This window comes from Aptenodytes forsteri, unplaced genomic scaffold (genome assembly GCF_000699145.1).
Source record: "Aptenodytes forsteri isolate BGI_AS27 unplaced genomic scaffold, ASM69914v1 Scaffold86, whole genome shotgun sequence".
Classification (NCBI taxonomy): Eukaryota; Metazoa; Chordata; class Aves; order Sphenisciformes; family Spheniscidae; genus Aptenodytes; species Aptenodytes forsteri.
Window position 1 is genome coordinate 1,375,847 of NW_008795715.1, and position 25,840 is coordinate 1,401,686.

Consider the following 25,840-nt stretch of genomic DNA (forward strand, 5'->3'; position numbering starts at 1 on the left):
AACGATGACCTCGGTTGTGGCCTCTCTATATTGCCCACCGGCACGCTGGCAGGAACCTGCGTTCTGTCCTCTGGAGAGAGCTGGAAGGAAACATTTCACTCAGCTAGTTTCTATCATCTGCAATGCCAAAAGGGAAGCAAGAGAAATATAAGGAAGTTGCAATGATAATACCAAAATAATCTGCTGTTCTTACCACATGTTATAGCAATTATACCCTACTCCTTCCATCCCCAGATGTTCTGTGTTTGAAGAGAGATTCATGGTTACATAATGAATCAGGAGGGAGATGCAGAGAAAGGATGTGAGCCATGAGGATGATGTAAGGAAAAAAGAAAAAAAAAAGGAAAAAAAAAAGAGAGGAGATTGTTGAACTCTTTTGGAAGGGAGGGAGGAAGCCTCAGTGCAGGGCTCTCGAAATCTCACATCAGTCAGATGAGAAGATTACTGCAGTGGAGAGGAAGAAAATCAATAGCATATGAAGCAATTCAGGAGAGAAGCAAGCAGTACGGCAACAAATCAAAGAGCTGTTAAAAATCCAGATCTGCAAAGAAGGAATTTTCAGGCAGTCTCTCATAAAAAACAGGGTAAAATGCAGCTTTTAGTTGGGGCGCCGGGATGCATGGAGTGTACTAGCTGCTATTAGGATTAGTAAAAAATAGTGAATGTGATCCAGTAAATCCAAATGAAGAAATGGGCAAATTTGGCTATGGAGACTCTTCTACAAATACGATTTATGACTTAGAAGAAGGTAGGCCTTTAGCTAAATCTCATGAATGTTTCATTTCCTCAAAATTCCCCTAAACTTTCATTTTAGGGGCAAATATTGGCAAATGTTTGAGGGGAGGGAGCCTATTTAACATTTTAAATAACATTTTCCTCAACACTTCCAGCAAAGTGGTTGAACTGTTTTTGAATGAGAGGAAAGCGAATACGAACACTTTGCCCACAAGGAGAAAAATGAAACCCTCACCTCAGTTTTATGAGCAGTTCTGATGATCCCGTATATCTCTATTAGCAAAAGCTGTGCTTTGACTAGAAAATAGTTTCTACCAGCGACAGGTGTCTTTGATTATTCCAGCATGATTTTCAGCACTTCTTACCCATGTTTCATAGTGTGGAAAGCTCAGCCATTTACTCAACAGGGGGTCCTGAGCCTTGCAAGGAACATAAAGCTCTTGTGTTGGGCAATGAACAGCTCATAGGAATGGCCTTTGTTCTCCATGCAAAATAAGATGCAACGCTGAGGTCTAGAGCTTGAGTTGAACCAAAGATACGCCAAAGGGCAAGCCAAAGGGTAAGGTGCAAGAGTAATCGCTTTGCCCAGCTTGTGGTTGGAGCTGCTCCACTGAGATGCACCTGCCTCTTCAGGGTCCCTCAAGAGCTGTTACCATGCCAGAGATGGAGGTTCCTGCACCCTGGCCACATACAGTCCTCGCTTCTCTGCGAGGACGCCAAGAGCATGTGGTGGATGGGCAATGCACCAGCTGGCTGCCGAAACCAGATCTGGAGGAACAAAAGGGATTTTGGCTCAGAGTAACCAAGGAGTTGCATGGCCAAATCTGGTCTGCTGGTGCTTCTTTGTTCCTTCTTAAAATGGAAAATCTCATCCCTTTGCCTCACACGGTTCAATGAGGGAGGAGAAGCTGTAGGAAATGGGCTACAGTCTGATGAGGAAAAGAGGCACGCTGCAAACAGTGGAAACCGCAGAGACAAGGAGCACTGAGAAAATTTGGGAGATATTTAGTAGATTATTCAGGTTTTGGTTTTGTTTTGTTTTTTAAATTGTTGGTAGATTGTATCAATGCAGCCTAAAACCAGGCTCTTGAGTTGCAATTATGCAGAAACCAAAGCTGACACTGCTAAATGTCATTGTGCTCTTGAAATGCTCAGTAGGGGCCTGACTCAATGCTCATTGCTATGGCAAGGAATTAAGAAACACTGGATGATAGTATTTCACTTTCCTGGAAGGCACAAGGCTATAGAACAACAGGGAGCAAAGGTATTACTGGAATAATAAAAAAAAGTGCCCAATTATTTTTAACATGACAGAGCATCTGTTAACAAATTATTATTCTCTTATCTGTTCCAGTGCTGACTGCCTTCTAACAATGCCTTTCATTAAGACTGCAGAGAAGGTATGGATAAAAGCAATGACAAGTGACTTGGTTGTTTGTACTTCTATTTACAGTGGCCAACATTGTACTACATGGGCTGTGCCACCTACCCATGCTCCAGACCTCCCGTTACGATTATTTTATCTCTTCTAACCTAGTTTGTGATTTTCTCCTGTCGAACAATTCCAGCGCAGGATACACTCAAGACATTAAGAATTGCTTCTTCCAGTGGATGTCAAATATTCTGGTTTTCTGCCCCAAAAGAATTCCAGAGAGTAGAGACATACTGCACAGCTCAGGAATGGCAATTATAGAAGCAGATCACAAAGAACTTAATAAATCAAGTTTTCAACTTGCAGCATGGGATCAGCAAAACCAAACTTAGGAGCTGATGAAACCATGGCAAATTTCAGAATTTCTGACAAAAATATGGAACAAATTCTAATGCATGAAAATAAAAAAAAAAAAAAAGAGCTTTTATAACTGGCTTTAGCAATTTTACTTTAACTAGGCTAGTTCAAATTTCTCCCCCGTACTATCCAACCACCCACTGATTATGTCCCACTACTGGGTTGGATACCTTGCTCAGCAAATTGCCAGGCCTAGACCAAAAAGGGGTGAAGTCATGAAAGGAATATGGGGTGGAAAGGCAAGTACAGCAAGACCTAAACCTCTCAAGTGGTGAGTGGGAATAAGCTTAATTTTATTCTTCAAGCGTGTTGTTTGAAAGCCTATGATACGGAAAAAAACAGCCTAGATTTTTTCAGCTTAGCTGATAATAGCTGAACACCTGCTTCATTCGTGTTGCAGGTAGCACTGGACAAGGTCTGAAGACATCTGTTTTCATTCAGCTGTTCTGTAGGGCTTGACATCCTATAGGGCTTGACAGTCCATATAGTCCATCAAGTCTTCCAGATAGACAGAGCTAGTTTGTTTCTTTGGAATAGATTTTACCTGGTTTTGCTGATTATTCAAATTAGAAACAGCTAGTCATGTCAAATACAAGGACATTAAGTTGAAAACTAGGTGAAATGTATTTATACGAAAAGAATATATGTAAAAAAAGAATGAGTCTATAAAACCAGCTTTCTGTATCTGATTTTTAGTCAACTGAAACAGTCTTAAAGGATCAACTGAGTATATTAATCTTTTCTATCCATGAGAAATACTTTGGAACTATAATGTGCTACAGGATGAATCTTGAGTTAGCAAAGCTATTAGGGAAAAAGAGGAGTTATTTCAGTGGATACTCCAAGGAAATCACAGAGAATGTTCCTCAGGGTTGAATCTGCAGTAAGAGAAAATCTAACGAGAATTTAAGTTCTTGTCAGATAAAAATCTTGGTGTAAATTTGACAAACAGCATGCCTTTAGGCAAGCATGAGTCTGTCTATTTATCTGTCTGTCGTTTTGTTTCTCAAGACGGTCTTAGGAATTAAGGCGTTGTATGATAGTTTCTGGCTCATTTTGATCAGTCGTCATTATGCTTTTTCTGTCCCAAACCACAGCAAGAAATGAACCTGAATATTGGCAAGATATTTGATTCCCTATTCTTTCCTTAAACCCAAGCAAAATATGCATATCCCTTTTTTCACCATGATAGTCTTCTATACATTTGATGTAGTTTTCTTTTCCTATTGGTAGAGCTACTCAAGGATATTGGTTCTTCCATTTAACCACAGGGGCCCTGGAACAATCTTTAATGCATTTAGGATGTGGTCATATTTTAGGATGTTTTAGAGTATAAAATCACACTTGAGGGCTATTTAAGTCCTTGAAAAAGTGCAATGGACACAGCTGTATGGCCTGCCAATCTCATAACTGTCCCTCCTGCTGGCCCTGGGAGACATCTGTGTTAGGAAAGGGGTAAGAGGATTAGTCTGCCTACTGTGAGTTCACCTGTTTACCTAGGCTATTATTTATTGAAGATCAAATTGACTGAAAATCATTCCCGACAGAGAGCTGGCAAGAGATGACATTATGAGGAGACCAGAGTTTGTGTTTTATAGGTTCAGTTATCTGTGATTTAGGGATCATTATGATCTCTTTAAAATTCTTAAAGCTAGCCAAAAAAACTAAAATTAAAGGAAGGCTGTGTCTTACATTAAACAATTTAAAAAACAAATGGGAATAGAATAGAGAAACTATTCTGTTGGGCTAAACCTTTTCTTTAGTTTGACATCTATGAATTTATTCAATGTTTTTGAGCTTGGTTTTGCCAGCTTGAGTGCATGAGGGGGAAGTGTTACTTGTGATGGGCAAAATATTCCTACGAATAATTTCTCTACAATTTCTAGGATGGTAAGCAATCTTAATTTGCTCTTCAGCTGGAGAAGCAAGACCAATTTATAGTGAGTAAAACTGGTGTCTATTCCGCGCTCTGAAATCTTGGCGTCTGAACTAGTCATATGGAGAAAGGGAGACTCCCAGGTCTGAAGCTCTGACTTGCAACACTTGAGATTGAGACACTTTAAACTGCCTTTTCTTGTTTGTGTGGATGTTTTACAACAATTTAGTAGTGAAAGGAACAGGTTTAATACTGTAAGACAGAAATGCGTGCAGTTTCTAGCTCCGTTTTCAACAATTTTGAAGTCGGTGTGGGCAACAAACCTTTTTAGACCATGGTTTTCTGCTCTTGGAGGGCAGCGGCTTAATGAAAAAGCAGGAGTTTCATCAGAGAAAAGCACCCTCTTTCGTTAAGCAAAGCCCGTCAGTTTTATGGAGCAGTTTGGTTTAGGCAAACCTGCCATCTAACAGGGGAGTCATCTATTTTCCTCATACTTTTGCTTTGTTTTATTTTAGCAGAGCATTTCTTCCCTGCTGTTTATCCTCTCGGACAAATACAGGAAAAAGCCCACTTGCACCCCTCGACCTTTCTCCTCGACAACTGACAATTACCTTCCTCAGCCTAAAGGCATTGCTTTTTTTGGGAGTGCCTTATTTAGAACACATGATCAGCATTCAGTGCTTTCCAGTAGCCTCCAAGCCCCGCTGCGTATTTATTTACATTGTATAAAATTAGAGGAAATGAAGGGGTATGTGTTTGAACTAAAAGCAACAACCTAATTCTGCTTGTTATAAACTCCCCTAATGGAAGGATTTCAGTCAATGTCAGCTTAGGGCATGGAGGGGAAAGAACACCACTCCTGGGCATTTCCAGCATAATGGGGCATGATGCCTGACAATAAAACACATTTAGCAACTTTCTAAACAAAAATCATTTTGTGGATTTGAAGTGATTTTTACCATTCCATACTATGAATCCAGTTTGTGTTCTTGGCTTCCTGTCTTACCAAAGGACATCCCACAGAGGTATCCTTTGGGGCTAAATAAAATGAAGCATTTCTTATTAAACAAATACATTTAAAAAAAAGATTATTTGTACGTGGGGGAAAGAGGGAAGATTCCACTGCAATTGAAACACGTGTGCCCATAAAAAGGAACTTACTAAAAGGTAATATATGTACAAATTACAGATGATTAAATTAGGTGAATTTGGTTTGCATTGGTACCTGCACTCATTCTCTGTCTTTCCTGAATGACGGAAGAACTGATTATGTCTTTCTGGCTTCACTCCACATCTTGAAGGTAAATGCAAATGAAATGACCACAAAAGGAAGTTGATTAGATCCAGGTTTGTGTTGTGGAAAAGAATTAAAAAAATTAGTTACAGCATAATACTGTAAAAAAGTTTTTTCTAGAGCTAATAATTACAGACTCCAAGATAGATCTTAGTAGGGAGCCTGGAAAGGAAAAACCATGGAAGAAATTCCAGACATCCATAGCAGCATTAATGGTAATCTAGAACAGATCCCCAAACCTGGTGCCAAAGTTATTTTAAAAAACATTTATAGCTCATTGTCATTGGTGCCAGCCCAAATTTGCCACTGCCAAATTTAGCACCGGTGTCAGTGCTTTGCCATCATTGGTTTGGACAGGCCTATCATCCACTTTTTAGAAATCCATAAGGAGGTGACTGTACTTCCTGGAGCTACTGAATGTTTTACCAAAAACTTCTCAAATGTCTGTAGCATCGCTTATTAGAAAACCATTCCTGCACTGTCCGGGTTAGTTCTCTTCGGTTTTATTCTTGGGATAGGACAATTGCCAATTTCTCTTCAAAGCCACTCTGCTTTTGAGAATAATGTGTAAACACAAACAAAAAAAGTTGTCCAGAACACTTGATCAAATTACTGTTAAAATCGTTCCATTTAGTGTAATGAACTTTTCTCTGGGCTGGAAGGAGAATGAGGGAGAAAAGGAACACTGAACGCTGAAGAAAATATTGATGTCTAGGCTGTTGCCTTTGAACATGGCAGTGCTGGGTTCAAATCAGTATTTGTGAGTTTTTAATTATACACAGAAAGTTTCAACAGGCAGGACCGAGCAAGGCTGAAGCTATCACCAGGTTTGTGTTCTGTGAGGTTGATTGTGGCCCATCTTCTCGCTGAAGAAGACGACGGTATTTTTTAAAGCATGCAGAAAGACCCCAGCACCACAGTAAGGGATTTCAGAACTAAGGTGTTTGAGGCTTGGCATGCTAGTCTTTCTGAGTGGGATCCCCAGCTCTGAACATGATTAGGTGCTACTAATATCAGTCCTGCAGGTTTTCCAGTGAAACTAGTATGAGTTCACAGGAGACTTTAATTCTAAATTTCACATTGCATGAAACGGAGTATCCCAAAAGTCATTTAGTTGGACAGAAAGTTATCTGCAGCTTGTCCGCTATGAATGCTGCTCAGCCGTTTTCAAAGGCTACAATTTCCTCCCCTGCTAAATTCCTAGAAATGGGGGAAATTTCAAACCTTTACTCCTGCATCTGCTGCGGTTCTCCTTGGCTAGCAGCAGCCTGCATGATGTCTTTGCTTGGCTTGCTCTGGAGAGGCAAAACGAAGAGCTCTGACCTCACACAGGTTTCATGACTTTAGCTGTAAACAGTGACACAGACACATCCCATGTAGATGTGTCCGGTCTTCAAAAACCACTGACGTTTCCATGGTATCTTCCATGTGTGCAGTCTGTAATAAACAATTATAACAACTAAATGGGTATAAGCACCATTTAGTGGAACATAATTGGGGAATTTGGATGCTCCCACTTGCAGATATCCAGCTGGAATTCCCTTCAAAACCTCTATTTTTTTCAGAAGCAGATGCTCAACATTTTCTGAAAACCGGACTAGATGCTCAAAATTTTCTGAAAACCGGACTTACCTAGCAATGTTTAAACACTTCTAAAATCATGATTCCTTCCTCTTTCTTTTTTTAAACCAAAGAGCCTATGAAGACCCCATGGCTTTATAAGCCCACTGGAAGGCTGGCCACTGAGCCTGCAGAAAAGAGTTCAAAACGTGATGGAAGGAGCAGGTGAAAATATTAGAAACCAATATCAACTTACAGCAAAGCGGAAGAAAAGAAGTTGACTTGTCCAGGGGCAGATAAAGACAGAGCCGTGCTTGGTTTCCTGGCATTACTTGAGAGGGAAAAGGGAGTGAAGTAACAAACCACAGATGATAAACAAGGATGGGGATTCTTAAAAGAACTTATTTATTTGTAAACCCTCCACGTAAGCAAAAAACATGTTCTGCTAATGACTGGGAATTTAAACAGCTTTTTTTTTAAATAAAACAAATAAATATTCCTGTGCACCTTTAAGACTCCTCTGCAATGATTTGTGGCAAACATATCAACAACATAAACCACTATTCAGTAGCTCAAGCAATAACTTGCATTCAAGGTCAAGTAAAATCTCAGTAAAAACAAACAATTTTTCAGCAGTCTTTCCAGAAGCAGAAGCTGAAAACAACAGATCATATGTTTAGAAAAAACATTGGAAAATTGTGAAAAAACGTCAACACAAATATTTGGCCTCCATAAGAAACCGTTCTCTGGCTTTTCCTAAAATGACGCTTGCGAAACATGCCTCCTCCATGGGGATATTTTGTAGGGCTGCAGTTTTCTTGGGTCTGATTCAGAAACCCTCAGGAAGTGGCTGAAAACTGTGCGGTGATGTAACTGTCAAATTGACACAGGAATGGTTCTGTTGATATTAGCCGGGCTAATCATTCCGCTAATTGGACAGCCATTCGAGCCACAATGCAAAGACAGATCGGCTTTCACTTTAACTACTCACGCAAATGAGGTTTGACTCAAATGTAATACTTTATATCAACACACTGGATGACTGTAAAAATAATACCACATGTGCTGGTGCCTCTTTTTAATAAGTGTCTTCCTCAATTTTCCCTGCTGTATGAGGCACTTTAACATACACATAATTAAGGTTATTTAAGGGATATCAATTGAAAAATGCACCCACAGGAGGCTAAACATGAATGATAGAGCTACCAGTACAGCTCCCAGAAGTCAGTTGCCATAATTTCATGCAGCACTTCTACAATATGATCTTCTACCCATTGCATCCGAGAAGGATAACCTGGCAATCTCTTGCTTTGCTCTTTCCGAAGTCATTTGCATCGGTACAAGACGGACTTAAAATGCTACCTTTCTGGTTTGGTAGCAATTTATTCGGGAATCATATTGGATAAAAAACCCCAAAAGGCATAGAGAAAAGCAGAGCTGGACTCCCTTTCTGTAGCTTGTGGATAGACAGGTAACACCCTTCTGCGCAGATCTGATAGGGAGAGTCATTCAGAGCCCCAAGACAAAAGCGTGTCCAAAATACAACAGAGAGAGACTGGGGGAAGGTCCACTGCAGTACAGTTTTGCATGTACCTTCTTGTTGTCACCTTTGTGCTCTGTCAAAGTTTCCCACCACATGTTCCTAAAAAGAGAGATGTTTCTGCAGTCAGCATAGGAGATGACACGTTAAAGCATTAATTCAATGACTAATCATGCTGGGGACGCTTCGAGCTCTGACGCCAATGCATTGCCTCGTGCTCACAGATGGTACAAAGCACGGATCACAGGAGCTCCAGCATTAAAGCGTGTTCGCCGCTCCGCGGACAGCACTAATGCAGGCCAGGACACGAACACCATATGCACGATATAATCATTATGCTTACTGAAAGGCAGAAATTTTATTGCAATTGATATTTTCCATGTTTTTACTTTAGAGCTTTAATCTCAGCAAGGGTTCTGTTTACCATGAAGCCTGTATATGGTTTTAGGGGTTATTTGATAAAGAAGAAAATCAAATGTGTGCTTTGTCCAAGATCAAAAAGGGCCTGTAAAAAGTTCTACAAATCCAATGATAAAGAATTGCTCCCAGAGCGTATCAGCTAATATCACGACCATATTAAAGGCAGCACAGAGCAATGCATTGAGCACTAGCAAAGGAGAACTGAGCCGCTCCTTGCGGTACCAGATTTGGGTCCTTTCACGACACACAAACCCAGCTTCTTTTTGCTGCTTTTATAATTCTGCCATTGCTTGCATCCATGTCCCCGCCAGCCCAACACCCTCATAGTACCATGACGATGGCACGGAGCCACCCACCTCATGCTGTGATGTCATTTGATGGCTGAGGGAGCCGGTCAAGAAGGAAAAGGATCTTCTGATTTGTCAGATGTGTCTTGATAAGGCAGAGGAGGTTTCCAAATAATACCAATACTATGAAAGAAAAGAGCAATCCCCTTCTCCTACAAACACACACACACACACTGCTGGAGATGCTGTGCAATACACTATAGGTCTTGCTAATTCTTGATCTTCTCAAAAGCTCTTTCTAGCCTTTAAAAACATATGTTTAAAACCTCTGACTTTTTTGAAAATATTTTTACATTTTCTTACTTGCAGCTTTTCTACTTTCAAAATGCTTGGGTTTCAATGAGAGGTAAACCTACAGCATTTTGCAGATAAACTATTGCTCTGGCGTCTGTATTTCTCCACCACTTTGTTTTTAGCCACGTTTTTACTCTTCGGGCCCTGTTAGATCTTAGGTCAGGCATTTCTTGGTTAGGGATAGATCATCTGAGTTCAACATGAGAAAATGTCTCAAGATGGAGAAAAATCCTCCCTGATGTGTACCTGTCTAACTGCAGTTCCCTCTGCATTCAAGTTCTCCACTTCTCTGGAAAATTGTCATAAAAATCATTATGTGCCCCGAACAGATGTGACCTTAAAATGCAGCTTCACGGAGAAAAAGAAGTGGGGAATATAAAATAGCCTGTGGTGAAAATAACAGCAGGAAAACATTATAAAATCTGAGCCATAGCTGGCTGGCTTCCTCTTGATTATTGCTTTCGCTTTCAAGGACCCGTCCTTGAGAGTCCAGATATTTGAGGGTGATTTCATGAAGGCAATTTTAACACACTGTTGTTCTAATGAAACAAAGCTGCCGTACAGACCTGTAATAACCTGGTGTTTGAAGAACATCCTCGGCACATGATTTAAACAGTCTCAAAGGCATCAACGAAATATCATTCTTCATGACTTTCATTATAGTGCTAACATAGGACCCTGACTGCTTGTGGAGGGGGTTTTTTTTTGGTGGTTGATGTCAGAGGCTGTGCAAACTCCTAGCAAGAGCCAGTTCTTGCACTGGAGTGACTATAGTCTAAATAGAAAAACAGCAGCGAGTTGTTCAGCATAGCACAGATCTGTGGCAAGGCTGGCCACGGAGCTCAGACAGACCCGACCCAGCCTCAGCCCAGGCTCCCAGTGCCACTCAGGTACAAGCACACCCACCTCCCCCGGCAGCCAGAAAAAACTCAGGACACAGAATAAGACAGGAGTTTTGGAAAAAGGCTACAAATACCACGTAATGGTTAAAATATAAAACATATGACTAGTGAGTTTAAATTGTAGATGGATTTGCAAATTGCAAGCACCTCTTCTACATTCACAGGGCACGGGTCACTTCTGTTTCTAGCCACCAAGGAAAGCTTGAATTTCACCTAAACTGGGATGTTTGGATTCAAATGCATTAGGTTGGATTAGGCTCAGAAATAATCTTTTGAATATGAGAGCAAATTCTAAAGCGTGTCTGGTAATATTTGGATGCAGGTATGGTTGTCCTAAATTGGCATATAGCTTAACTACGGTGTTAGAAATTAAGTAAGAAATCTGATGTGTCTGTTATACTATGCAATCTTCAAGCTACAAAGAAACGGATCTCAATGTTTTTTAGTAAACATATAGTAAAATATTATAAGGTATAATATTTTTTGCAGCATATATGATATTTGTATCAATGTAATGTAGAAAAAGTCTTAGGCATTTTAAAGTCTTTTGAAAGACAATTATATTCAGTTGATTAGGTAATGTGCTATACATTGGGGTGGGGGGGGAACAAACACATTGTTTTTCTAAACAGTAAGACAGAAAAGAGAAGTGATGGTCTGAATTTTGGAATAAATCATAGAACAGAATCACCGAATCATTTAGGTTGGAAAAGACCTTTAAGATCATCGAGTCCATCAGAAGCTACAGTTTATCCCAGGCTGGTAAAAAGATTTTCAGAGGTTCCTCCCTGACACTATTACAGGAAGGGCTAAATTTCTCCTGCCCAGGGCTTCACTGCACACGCTGCCCCTTGCAAAACAAACAGCATCGCGTGAAGGTCTCACTGATAATCTTTGCTTCACCTGGCCGGTAGAGATGGGTATAGGCTGACGTGTGATGCGTCAGGACCTGGTCATGAGCTGCTACGTGATTTCAGCAGGGGTCTGGGTGAATTGTTGAGTTTTACAATTTTAAATCATTGTCAAGGTATTCAGGCTGTGTGTGTGTGCGCGTGCGCACGTGTGCAGGGCAGCCACAAGAAGAGGCTTTTCATTGTTATAAGCAGAACTAAATTCATATATGCACATTATAATGGCTGTTTTCCCACACTGGATCTGGGCCTGGCTTTTGTAATGGAAGTCTGGCTTGCAAATGCCCTGGGAGGAGAAACCATTTTCTCCAAGATTTTTGTTTTGAACTTTCTTCTCCAGCTTCTTGAGAAATTAAATGCCGAAGAGCTGTGTATGAGGAAGGTTTGACACAGTTCTTCCACACCTATCGCTGCAAAAAGTTTCAACTCCTACACAGATTTGACAATTCTTGTCTGGCGAGATATACAGATATTGGATTAAATCCTTTCCTCTTTTAACACCATTATAGAAATCATTCCTGTTTGGTTGGTTGCTTTTTTCTTTTTTCTCCCTATTTCATCATATGACACTATTCCACTTTCTCAATAACGCTGCCAGTTCCATTATCAGGTTTCTCTGGTTCGGGTGATACTGGAATTAGAAATGAAATTCCTGTGCACGGAGACAAGCTGCCCCTGCAGCCAGAGGTTTTGGCAGTTTAGCTGTATTTTGCATGGATAGCACAACCCAGACTGAGACTGAAAGTAGCACTTTATATAGGAGCTCTGCTGCACATGGATTCAGCAAACTTAAACTTTGAGTTAAACTATACATCCAACGGATTAATCAGGATCAGCCACTGCTCACAAACTGCTACATAACCCAAGTTGGCTGATGTTAGAGCTCCTGCTTATCTGATGCATACTGATCATCAAGCAAAAGCTTCTGCAGGATCTGTTTCTTCCCTGAACCCCCTGTCTGTCTGCTTAGTGCTTTCCTGTAGGTTTCCTCGCTTCAGCAAAATTGTTCATTCCCGGTCCCAGGTGAATCCTTCCCAAGTATTTAATGTGTAAGTGAGAGAGCCCCCTGACTTGTATGGGGGTAATACAGCGCATGAACACAGCGCAAGGTTTACAGCGCAGTGGGGCACTTCCCGATATCAGGTGGGAGCAGAGGGGGTTGTGTTGTTGTACCACAATCGCTGGGGGAATATTGTTTTGTTTTTGGAAGAGATTGCTAAAACAGATGTTGAACGTGAGATGGCGTTTTTAAGCCTGCAGCAGGCAAGAATTATCCTTCACGATGAAAAGTGACCTCCAGTGAGCAATAGTGCCTTTAATCCAGAGCTTTGTGCATTGCTATCGGCTTCTGATCACTTTTAAAATCCCCTCCCTCCCACTCAGCCTTCCCTTTCCCCGGAAAGCTCAGCTTAACAGACCTCGGTGCCTCCCTCCTGGGCTGCCTGGGGCTCCCTCGTGAGATGCTCCGAGGAGCTCCATCTCTGCCTGCTTCTCTGTGTGTCCTGCACAAATGCCAACCAGAAACTTTCAGTAACTTTGCAGTCACGTACAAAAACTAAACACCTACTAAAAAGAAACAACAACAAACTGAGCCTTTCTTAGCCTTATATTGTGGTACTGAGCTTGCCAATTCCACGCTGTAATTTTGTAGGTCATCTTCTCAAGGAAGGATAAATCTTCCTGCACACATCCCTGAAAGACCTAAACCTAGATAGCTAAGGTCTATACCTTAATTGGTGGTTTCAGTGCATATTCTACGCTTCAAATTGAATACCTAATTATCTAGACAGGGATTTTTGAAGGATCTATGTCCCATTAAATTTGGCAGGGGCTGACTGTTTCAGCTTTCCAGCCCAGATCTGACCACCGCCCTTATGACCATGTGTTGTCCTGCTGGGTACCCTGTTCGTTCCTCTTCTCAGACCCGGCGACAAAGGAGAAGAGCGAGTTCAGATAAAAGGTTTGACTGTAATATTGCTGCAGCCCAGGATGTCCCAGCCTGACGAAAGGTCGAGACAACACCATGCCTGTACAGGTATTAAAATGTCCCCAGGATGTTCTCACAGTCAAATTATTGATCAAATTATGGAGAACGGATTCCCCAGAGAGCAGCTGAAGTCCAGCTAAGGCTTTCCTTTGCGTTTTATGAGCTGGAGCTCAAACTGAAAAGGCTCTTTGCTCCGGGGTGAGTTTCACTCTGTAAAAACACTTTTTAAAAGAGTGGACGTGTAGAAATACTCGAAGCTCTCGCCCTGGACAAGTCCTGCAGAATCGTGGTCTTCCCAAAGAGGGCACTGATGCTCTGCACACGAAGCAGAGAGAAAAGCTGAGAAATACATCGCGAGGCATAAATCTCTGAAGAGAAATCTGTCTTAGCACGTCTACCTCAGGAAAAAGGGAATTATTACACTTAATTAAAGTGTATTGACACCACATGTGGCCCCACCTCTCCCTTTTGGCTTTATTAATGATAGCAAAACTGCAGGCTTATAAAGGTGTGTGTGGGGGTCTGCATTGCTAAACAGTAACCATAGACTGCTTTGAAAAATATGAATGCAGCAATCACACTTTTTAACAAGCCTAATTTTTACCTCTGAGCTAAGTTACATTTTTCTAGTCGATACTTCTGCTTCTTGGCTGAACTGGCAAAGAGGAATCAGTGAGGTACTGTTTGCTGGGTTACTATTAATGCCATTAGAGCAATATGTGGGCCATTCTTCACAATGTTTATTGACAGAAAGCATTCATTAAGCAGTTAGTTTTTGTGTGTTGTGGGTTGTTGTTTTTTTTTCCAGGAGAGCTGTTTAAATAAAAGTCATACACAAAATAATGTCTTGCTTGAGCAGAGACTTTTGTCTACAATTCACGAGAAATCTCAGTTGAAACATAGAGAATCTGCTTAAATCTTGAGCTGTGTGCCTAGATTCATCCCTCCCACTGAGGACCCCTAATTTAACTGAGCAATTCTTTAGGTCCCACATGTGGAAGAAGACTGGGGCTTTTAAAGGATGGGGCTTCCTAAGATCTGAATTTTTCTCTAGAAGATTTATGATCATTCATTAGGACCTAAAGGTAGGAATAATTTGTGTTCACTGATCAAATTTATTTCAGATATATCCAGAGCTTCTCGTTCAGGTCTATGGTCCAAAGCTCATATTAAACTGAAATCAAAACAGTCTCATTTCCTTGTTTAAACAGTTAAAGAAGTGACCTAGTTTCCCAGTGCATTGAAATCCCTTATCTTGTACTGATTTCTAGAGAAGCAGCAGAAGTGTGAATATTTAAATTAGATCTTTACATTGATATTTTAGCGTGCCATTTCCCCTATCCCTCCCTGACTCTAGAGCTGTGTCCCTACAAGGGAGCCTTTTCCATTCCTTGCTTTTTCCTTACCAGACTTGTTAAATCCTGAAGTTCGCAGAAACTGCTTTTCTCTTTTAGCTCCCTGTGCTGGGATGCAGGAGAACAGACTGAGCAACAGGTTTAACATTTTCCTTTCCTACATTATGAAAATCATGGGTGGCAAAAGTGTCATTTTCTAAAATCTTGGAGTCATTTCCTAGTAAAGTTTGGCCGTGACTGGAAATTTCACATAAAACAGTGGCAAGGGTTAATATTATTCCTGCCATAACATTTTGTACAATTTCCCATGAGAGCTCTCAATGGTTTTCCACTGCCACTGGAAATAATGACTCTCAGCTGGAGTAAGTTGCACTAACACTTGATATTCCTGTGCCAAGTACTCTTTGAAATGAGCTTGTGTTGCTTTTGCACACTCAAGAATAACTAACACCATCCACTCTTGGTCAGAGTTTTCTAACCGAAAGCCAATATTCCTGACCAAGTTGTTCTTGAGTTGAGTTTACATCAAAATCTTACGGAAAGCGAGAGCAGCACTAAATTTAACTATCAAATCAGCCAATGTGTTTGTAAGAACTGAGGAGCTAATACTCTTATAGGATGTCTAATTTCTGGAGTGTTCCTGGGTGGGTGTTCTCCTTCTTCTATACCACTGCAGGGAAAAGTGTGATCACCAGAGCTGTAAACGTTAGCCAAATCCCAATTCAACCTCAGGTTTCTGTGATTCCTATAGTTTCTGATTTATTTTACCCACCTGTTGAATTGGACAAAACCAATTTATTTTAAACAAAGCTAGGGCAAAATGTCTACAGTTTTCATATGAATAAAAGAAGCTTTATAATAACACATATTGGCCCACTTTCTTCTGGGGATTTGTCTTTCTTCTAAGTGTGCACTGTAGTTGCATAGCATTGTTCAAAAGCTTTACCACTTTGAATCACTATTTGAATCATGCAATAATAATAAAAAAATCTATCCTTGGATTCATAGCTACACTAAGAAAATGTATTATATAAGAATCTGACCCATTTACTAGAAGAGTACAGAGCATAAGCAAAGGCAAAACACCCTTGCCTCTACCAGCTCAACCATCTAAAAACACTGTATCCTTCTTTACCCGGCTACACCATGCGTAACAATTCTCTCTGTGGGCTACAGAGGTTGGTTATTCGTATTCAAAATAAATTAATTGACATTTTGTGTATAACCAAAAAAAAAATCTAATCCATTACTTATATTTTGCAGATCCTTTTGGGATGATAGAAAGATAAAGGTTGCCAGAACAATACATGGCTGGAATTTCTGAAATTAAATTCAAACCTTCCAGTTTAACTGGTGTGATTTATTTATTTTTTAGATGTTACTGCCAATGAGCTCATTGTACAAGATGAGCTTAACAGGACTGTAATTTGAATTATGCAAAATACCATCAAACCAGCTCTTCACAGTCAACCTGGGAATGTAAAGCTATATAATTCCTACCAGAAATGATCACTATTCTACCAGAGGTTCATTGTCTATCTTCACCACTGCAATCACTGCCAAGTTATCAAGGCTGGGAGTGGCATATCCAGAAACTGGAAGATTTCCAAGTCATGATCCCTCATTCTTAAACAGTGGTAAGTCTATGGCTCTAATACGCTAATAATACTGGGTCAATGTCATGCTCTGAGCATGTCCAGTATCAAGGTGATACTATGCGTTTCACCTGTCCCAAGCTGCCAAATTTTGCTGCAGGAGAAAAAAAGGAAAACTTGAATATATTTAGAATGTTAAATCCTCAACATACTCTCGGTTACTGATGCACATTGAATTTGACATTTGTAATGGGTGCCGGGATAGACAGATTTTATTTGGCTAGCCACGCTTTGTTCAACGTGCACTAACAAGTCAGGTAAAACAGATGCGCTGTTCTTCTACAAAGAGAAAATTAGGGTATCTCAGGAGTTTGCAGAGTAACCCAAAGTCACCCTATAATCCTCAACATACTCTCAGTTACTGATGCACATTGAATTTGACATTTGTAATGGGTGCCGGGATAGACAGATTTTATTTGGCTAGCCACGCTTTGTTCAACGTGCACTAACAAGTCAGGTAAAACAGATGCGCTGTTCTTCTACAAAGAGAAAATTAGGGTATCTCAGGAGTTTGCAGAGTAACCCAAAGTCACCCTATGAATTTATAACTGGTTATGACAGGGGTTAAAATTATCAGGAAGCAGTATCACCGTTTGATGATGTCACAGCTGCCCTCTGGGAGAGTGAGGTCACTAACAGAGTTGTTCAGGGAGATAAGAGTCTGTTAAAATAAACAGAAGTGCCACGTAATTACCCACACTGCAGGAGGAGGATTAGACTGTTTGGAAGACCCTGTGTCTGCCTTACGCTCACTGTCACTTCTTTTTTTTTTAATCTTTAGGCAGCCGTGGAGGGGACTGTGTAGTTGAATTCAATAACTGGGGAGTCTGAACAGAAAAACCTCTTTTACACCAGTTAAAAAACTGTTTCGGTAGTATTACACACCTTTTCACCAACATGTAGACCAGTGTTGTATTATTAAGTGGAGATAGCTGGGAATTTTTCCCATCCAACAAGGCAAATTCAGCAAAAGCGAAGACTTTAATGAAAAAACATCACATTTAGAAAACCCAGGGTATGTGCGAGCTTGAGCCACTCAGCGCTGGCATGACTGGAATTAAAGCACCGTTGGTGGATCAGTGCTCTGCAGCACTGCAAGAGCGAGGAGCAGAAGGAAGCGACCCTTGGGGGTTAAAATCCCATCAGCTCTCCCAGTCAAACCCACACAGGGTATCTTAAGGCCATGGTCCAAGGATGCCAACTGACTCCACACTGCTGAATACTAACTCCATCACCAGGAGAAAGTAGAAGCAATGTTCTCGCCTCTTACATCAGGAGAAATCAGCACGACTCCAGCCTGCGGGAGATAAGAAATCTGCAGTTTTCAGTCCCACTGGTAGTGCAAGTAAAGCCAGCGAAATACATGGCAGGCCTGCCAGGCTCTGCATGGCACACGTCCAGATCAGCAGCAGCAAGAACATGGGAGCTGAGACTCAACTGCGTGCCATTGCCATCTTTCCCCTGCAAGCACCACATACACTGCACATGCAGGAACTTGTATTTCCCTGAGTAATGATTCCGAAAGGAAATATTGAGAAATCCTTGAAGCAAATAACTACGCTGGCATCTTTTCTTTTTTTAAGAAAATGGAAGAGATGACCAATAGGTTCAGACTGTCTTGGAGGCCTGTTTTAAAAGTTCCCATTGTACAAACAAGTCATCAGGGCTCAAACCACTTTAAAACACTTGCAATTGAAAACATGCTTTTAGTGGTTTTGTGAGAGTGGAGACTTTTACCATCTATTAATATTCTGGTAGCTTTGGTTACTAAAAGCATCATCCTGGGTATGCTATTTTTGACACTCTATTTGGAACATAGCAAGAGCACTAGGCAGGCACTGTAGATGGTTATCCTGAGCATTCATGATGTTTAAAGATTCCCAGAAAGTATTGTAAAAGTGTGTAAATCCTAGGAATCTGGACAAGTTCCAGCTTCAGTAATACATTCTCCCAATATTCCTCCCGCAGTTTCAATTGGAAAACCATCCTGAAATGCTGTATAGCATCGCTGTGTGCTGTAAAACAACTGCCATATTTTACCCAAAATCTGGCTGCTCTTCTCTCTAAATAATTTGTAAGTCATTTTGTAAGGAGCTCTGGGATAAAAAAGGGCTACATAAATATATTATCATTGTCATTAATTTTGGCATTGCTCAAGACCACCAGTATTTAAAATCAATTAACAGTTCTTTTCCTATTATCATTGGCATTTTATTTTTATTCAGCTAGAACAAGTCTCTCATAAAAGTTAAAAACAATCTATTTTTGGAAGTAATACAGCAACAGTAAAGGAGACCTGGTGAATTCTCATTAGACTTTTACCAACATGAGTTTTCTGGAAATATTTTCACATGTAGACGTTTTGGACTGGTGTAAAGGGTGAGACCACATCCAGTAAAATGAGTTAACCCTGCTTATTTTGCACCTTTAGCTCATCATGTCTTCCTTTTTAGGTTATCATTAAAACGCATCAAAACAAAGTCTGTTCTAAGCTCAAAATACTCTGAAGCAGAACCTAAATCCTGTCTACGTTTTGGCTCATAGAAGCCAAGGCAAGGTTGGATTTCTTTAGCTGTTACCAAGTGTCTGTCAGCAAAGGTAACAGTACTGTTCTTCTCCATGGCCCCATATTTGACATGCCTCAGTGACAACAGCCTAGAAGTTTTGTCAGTAGCCAGAACCTGGCTAACCACAGTGGACTAAATTAATGTTTGGGGCAACAGCTTCCTAAAGATGGTGTAGCATCACCAGTTTTGTCTATTATTAATGACTCCGAGAACTCTGGAATTTGCATCAGCCTTAAATTCAGCTGCTTGTTTCAAGGGAAGTTTTACCAGAACACTCAGTGTTATATGGAAGTACCACGAGTCAACTGGTAATTACACTTTGTTGGAGATAAAGTGGAAAAAGGCTTTACCTGTGTTTTAATGTTTAGTATTTCCGAAACAAACCTCAGGTGTGACAAAATGTAAATATGTTGCCCATCGTAAAAAGATAACTATGTGAAGGAATACCACTAATAATACTTCAGAGCAGAGCTTTGGGAGGACTTTTTTAGCCTCCAAACATACAAGCATCACCTGAATGGCACAGGGTATGTAGATTTACTATTGCAAGGCAACAAGGAGTGTCTAGAAGCAGCTGGAAATAATTCAGTAACACAGTACAGTGAAAAGGAGTTTAAAAACCACACAGTCTCAATGATATTTTCATAGTGCTCCAAGCAATTTACTTCCACAAGTTAAATGGTTTCAAGACTATCCAGCTCAAAATTACATACACAGCATAAATGCCAACAGTGGTAAACTGCAGAGCATCAGGCCAACGAAACAACAGCCAACAGCCCTCGAGGAAATTACAGTGAGATTTATGAATGGCATTCTCATGGCTTTGATGGATATCACCCAAAGTCCTCTCATATCTGTCAGTGTCTATCTCATATGTGTCTCACTATGGAAAATAATTTGCATTTTATGCCAATATCGCAAAACCCATTGGACTCATTCAGCCCATAAAACCTTTGCCTCTGCTCTCCACCTTGCTGGTATCCAGAACATGAACCGACTTGTGCAAGTAAATTACTATTCCATATAGATTATACAGTCAGAAGTTTGGACTATTTGGAGTCCATGTAATTTTGTGACCCAGTTAAAGCTTTTCTTGTAATGAAAAGTACCTCCATCAATAACAGATTATAAATGCGGCAAAAGAGACTCCAGCTTAGGTAGGACACGTGTTAATGTGCACTCCAATGATAGGAATAAATACTCCTACTCTAATTTTTGTTTTGTATTCTTCTGCTAAGTTACTCAAGGAGCAGAGCACATTTTTGTTTGCATGCATCATCCAAATAGCTCTCATTTAAGGTAAATAGGTGGGATGATCTGCTGTATTTAGAGTTTTCTCTGTACTTTGACTTAAAGTGAGTGAGAGGTGAGGTATTTGGCAGATGCAAAGGTTACTCAAAGACTCAAGTTTATGTTCTGGAGTGATTTTGGACTCAATATACTTTGCAATCTTACTGGGAGCATGGAAGTGAAAGTCAGAGAAGGTAAATAAGTAAAAGGCAAAAAGCAAGCAAAGAATTTTGGCATGCAAGTGTTATCAGCTCTAGAAATCTTAAGTTGAACAGTATGGAGATTTTTCATGGGTCTGCACACATCTCAAGTTGAGACACATAAAAAATTAAAGCTATATATATATATATAAAAAAAACTTGTTATATGTTTAAAAAAAATTAAAAATCCCCGTCTAAAATTTCACGTAAAAGTCCCACAGAACCTCAGGCATTATTGGAAGGACTTCAGAAGATGTGGCTAGTAAAGAGACAGCACGCCCAAGGGGAGGAGCAGGTGGAGTCACACAACTGCAGACCTTCTGGAGATAGTGAACTGGGAGTCAGAAATACAGCAATGAAGAAGGCAAGTAATCTTTATCCAAGAGGGATACGCTACAAGAGAACAGGACCGTGGAAATAAAATAAGTAATCATTTTATCTTTAGGGTAGAAGCAAAATCTGAAGGAGCACCTAGGAAGACAGATGGAGCTTTGGAGAATAAAATGATCTTGCTATAATAATATACTTCACATTATGACTTGACCGCAAAAATTACCAAGTGAGAAAATGTGCAAAAGGACAGATCATAGTGTAATGAAAGACTCTTACTTGTATGAATAATGTTTTTAAAAATGAATGAGTGAAGCTTCATAATTTTATCTATGAATGAATCAAGACAAAATCTAAGGAGAGTGCTTGCAGACATAAGCTATCTTAATTTTAGCCATCTCTGTGTGGATTAAAGGTCAAACACTTTTTGTCTAAATTATACACCAATGTCCCAAAGTAAGAATCCAGAAGGTTTTCTCTCCTGGATGAAGAGATGAGTTTCTCCCAACGTAACAAAGAGCTGATAAATGGAAACTAATAAATAAAGATACAATTAAAGGAGAATTGTGAAACCTTCCTGAATCTCTAATCTGGAAATGATGAACATCATGCCAAAACAAGTTATTTTGGTGGAAGGATTTTTTACCTTCTTGTTGAGAGTTTTTTTCAAAATATGTAACTTGAGGACTGGGCACAGTAATGGTTACTGTAACTAGGTATCTCTAAAATACATAAAGAATGCATTAATTGAAAATATTTAATGTTCTGAAAGCAGACCTATGTGATGTAAGGCATTATAAAAAGTTGAAAAATTAGAGGGGGACTAAAGAAAGGCATAAGAAGATTTGCAACTTGGAAAAGAAAAAGTTCTCAGCGAAAAATTTAAGGTGTTGAATTTCTGTAGGTTGCCAAACAGAAGCTCAAGACTTGATTATATCGCAATAACTGTCATGTAGGTTATAAAAGTCAATGTGGGATGCTTCTGTGCATTAAGGTTGTTGAATTTAGTAGCAGATTTCTTTTATCATGGTTAGCCAGACTAGCTAGATTAAAACCAATGCAGGTAAGCACACTTGTGCTGCCATCATACGTAAAGGGAACAAAATACCCGGTAAAAGAGGCTTTCCAGTCTACCGAAGAAAGGCATAAAACCAGCTAACTAAAGCCAAAATGAAGATAAAAATAAGGCATCCATTTTCAGCAGGGAGAATAATTGACTTTTTATAGGAAGGACCTGAGGAACGGGTGGATTCTCCCTCTCTTGAAGTCTCTGATCTAATTTAAGCCCTGTCTTGGGTGATAGACGTTAGCTAAACACAACTTACTGGCCTCATTACAGGCGCAAGTGTGTGAAATTCTGTGGCCTTAAAATCCAGGTGAGGAGATTCCCTCTCCAAACACCAACACAACAACTGCGGGTTCCTCCCGCGCCTGCTGGGTCTAAGCTGGAAATGCTCTATAACACGTAATAAATACGACTGCAAATCATGAGGAATGTGTCACCACAGAAAAAATAGGCTAAAAGGCCAGGCTTCCTCGCTGGCCGCGGCAGTAGCCGCAGTGCTGTGCCATGTACCTTTCAGTAACCATCACCGTGACGAAGAAGGATGCGAGGTATTTTGGACAGCGGGAAATAGCCACAGACACAGTTTAAAAAATAAAAAGGTTGACAAAATATATTAGCCTGAGGTAAAATTTCATTGAAACTTTGCTTGATTATAGACTGTCCAATCTCCAAACATGCCTACGCACTTTTCAAACCACTTTTTAGTGTTTTCAATAAGCTGCAATTATTTTTGCAGGGTTTTTAAACAAGTCCTCCATGGGATTTTGGTATTTTCCAATGCTGTCTCAGACAGTTCTGTTTTAAAATAAAACCTGGGCAGACTGTGAGACCGAGGGCTAGGTCTCTGGGCTGTGCACAGGGATGCAGTAGGGCCAACTCAGTGGGACCAGGGGGATAGACTTGCATTGCTTTAGTGGAGAACTTGGCTCAGTATCAAAAGCAACAGGATGAAAAGAAAACAAAGAATAGAAATTGCAAGAAGGGACCGACCTTAGCAAACACTGGCAAGTGAAGGGAACTACCTTCAGTGCTTGAACTGGCAAAGGGGAAAAAAAAAAACAAATAAAGAAAAACAGAAAATGGCTGTGGCTTATTTTAGCACCAAGAGCCTGCAGGTGAATGACATGTCAAGACTAAAGTCCTCCTCCTCTAGGTCCCAGTTGGGCTGCTTCATTTGTATGAAGAGAAACCTTCAGCTCATGCGGTTGTTGAGCCTTGGGCCATGGCGGGATCGCTGGCCAGGCAGCAATGCAACACCTTCGAGAGACCAGCAAGCTCAGGAGCAATCCTATGGTACAGACTGGTACGGCAAAGAGAAATCCTCAGGGCAGAGTTAAACATTGACTACTCCAGCTCCTTCACAGCTGCGTGCCATCTCAGTGGGGACCTCAGCACTGACCGTACCGCAGGGTGCAGAGCTGAGACGTCGGGGTTCAGAGCAGGACTGCTCTGAGGCTGGACCTGATTTCCAGGGAGCCTGGAAAGTTTCAGAATTTCTTTTCATTTTTATGCTGATTTGGAAAGAAGAATTCAAAATTTTCCTTGCCAACTTCTAATTTGGAGAACGGAATGATTGGCAGGGGGCAAGGTGGGATGAGTTTTTTTCAGCTAGATTGAAATACCTCACTTCAATACCAACTTTAAAATAAGCAAAGTTCACAGCAATAGCACCAAGCTTCAGTGTGTTTTGATGTGAACCCATAAAAATAGAACATTTCCCTTTTAGCCCCCAAATTCAGAACTGCCCCTGAAAATAACTTCCACAAACCAAAAGTGAGAAGAAATAAATCTACCAGCTGTCACAGTTTCCAGCTTTACCCAGGCTTCATCTCCCTTATCCCCCTGAAATACTGGAAAAAAGATGGGCCTTGAAGTCATAAAGATAGAGCCATAAAAATAGACATAAAGATACTATCTCCATCCCTGGACGGGGATAATAGTTCCTTGCTGTCAGTGGTGACTGTAAATAATAATTAGCGCGCATCAAATGTTTTTGAGAACCCTAAATAAAAAGGCTATGGAAGTCCGTGTGATTGTCATTTACGAAATGGTGAGGAGTTATTCAAGCTGTTAGGAAACCTAACACAAGCTAGGAACTGCAGCTTATTTATGAACACTGAATGCTGAGTGTATCTGGCAATGCTGACATTTTGAAAACACTTTGGGACAGTGTTTTTTGCACACGTGTCTCATTTTGCACATTACCTCAGTCTTATAGTCTGTGGCTTTCCAGAAGTTGACTGACAGCTACAAAAGCGTACTCTCAGCTGTCAGATAAATTGCTGATTATTTTAGTCCTTCTTCCAAGGCTTTGAACATCCCGTTTAACTCGCAGGGAAGAAAAAACAGACTACCCCAAAAGAAACAGATCCAGGATGTTACTACAAGGCTGAATTTTACTTTGTGTTGCAGAAATTGCCCTGATCAGAGAAGGGACATGTCCAAAAGGAGTCTGGAAAGCTCTGCTTTTTGACTAAAGATACACACTACAGTGTGATGAGACTGAACAATGGAGATGAGGTTCCTTTGGCTCTCTTGCAATTAGACAAGCAACTGTTTCAAGCACAGGAGCTGGCTAATTGTCAATCAGTGGCACCCACAAGTGAAATTAGTACTAACTTTTGTCCTGCTCTATTTCTGAATATTATGCAGTCTTAGAAAACAACACTTAAATTATGTGTGTACAAACACAGAGGCAGTCTCATCCAATTTTAGGACTTGTTTTAAGTGGGTTTGGCTGTAAAATGAACAAAAGAAGTTAAGAATCACTGACAGCTTCCAGGCACTATTTCCTTTTCTATTGGAACCCTGGAGCTTCCACCACAGCTTATCAGACATGCAAACAATAACAGGGTAATTCTTGAAGTCCAGTCATTTATTTAGGCTAGAAGAAAATCAGTTGAATAAAAAGGTAACAGATTTTTCATTTTGCAAAAGATTGAGTTACACCATCTTTAAGGCTTGTTTGAAACTTATCTGAATCTTCAGGGACAAATTTAGACCTGATGAAAATCTCCTTTTCTTTGAACAAGGTTATGCTAGGGATGCAGTTGTAGCTTTTAAGGTGGCAAAATTTGGCCAAAAAATGTTTGAAAATAAAAACCTTTCCTGCTTCTGTTTGATATCAAAGATTATTACGGCCAGAAATCAAACTGAAATATTGAGGTCTACGGGAAAGCAATATGGAGTGAATAATCTACCTAGAAAGGCAAATGTCTGCTTTCACTGCCATATTTCATCTCACCTATCTCAGGCTGCAGTCCAGCAAAGTAATTAAGTGTGTGCTTAGTTTTTGGAAAGTGGGAAACTCTATCAATATTAAACAAACGACCAGACTGCTTATACTAAAGCATGTGTCTAAGCAGTTTTTAGACTGGGCTCCCAGAAAAACATTAATGACTATTTTTTACCAAATTTATTTGGGACTGGACTTACTCCGTACTCTTTTTGGCTGTGGTCAGTTCTCCTCATTTCATGGGCTGTGCATTGTAGCAGCTCCTATCTCACTTGTCCATGCATCCCGCGTGTTGCAGTTAGGGCTCTCCCAGGAAAGAACCACCACCCTGTCCTCAGCAAGGTTCATCTTACATGTCTGGAAAGTGGTTAAAATTGTTTACGAACAAATACAAGTCAAGAAGTGGGGTCTGTCAGGGATCAGAGAGCAGCCAAAATCTTTAGTCCTCTATTTTCGTATATTTTCTCTAAAAAGTTTTTTTAAATCC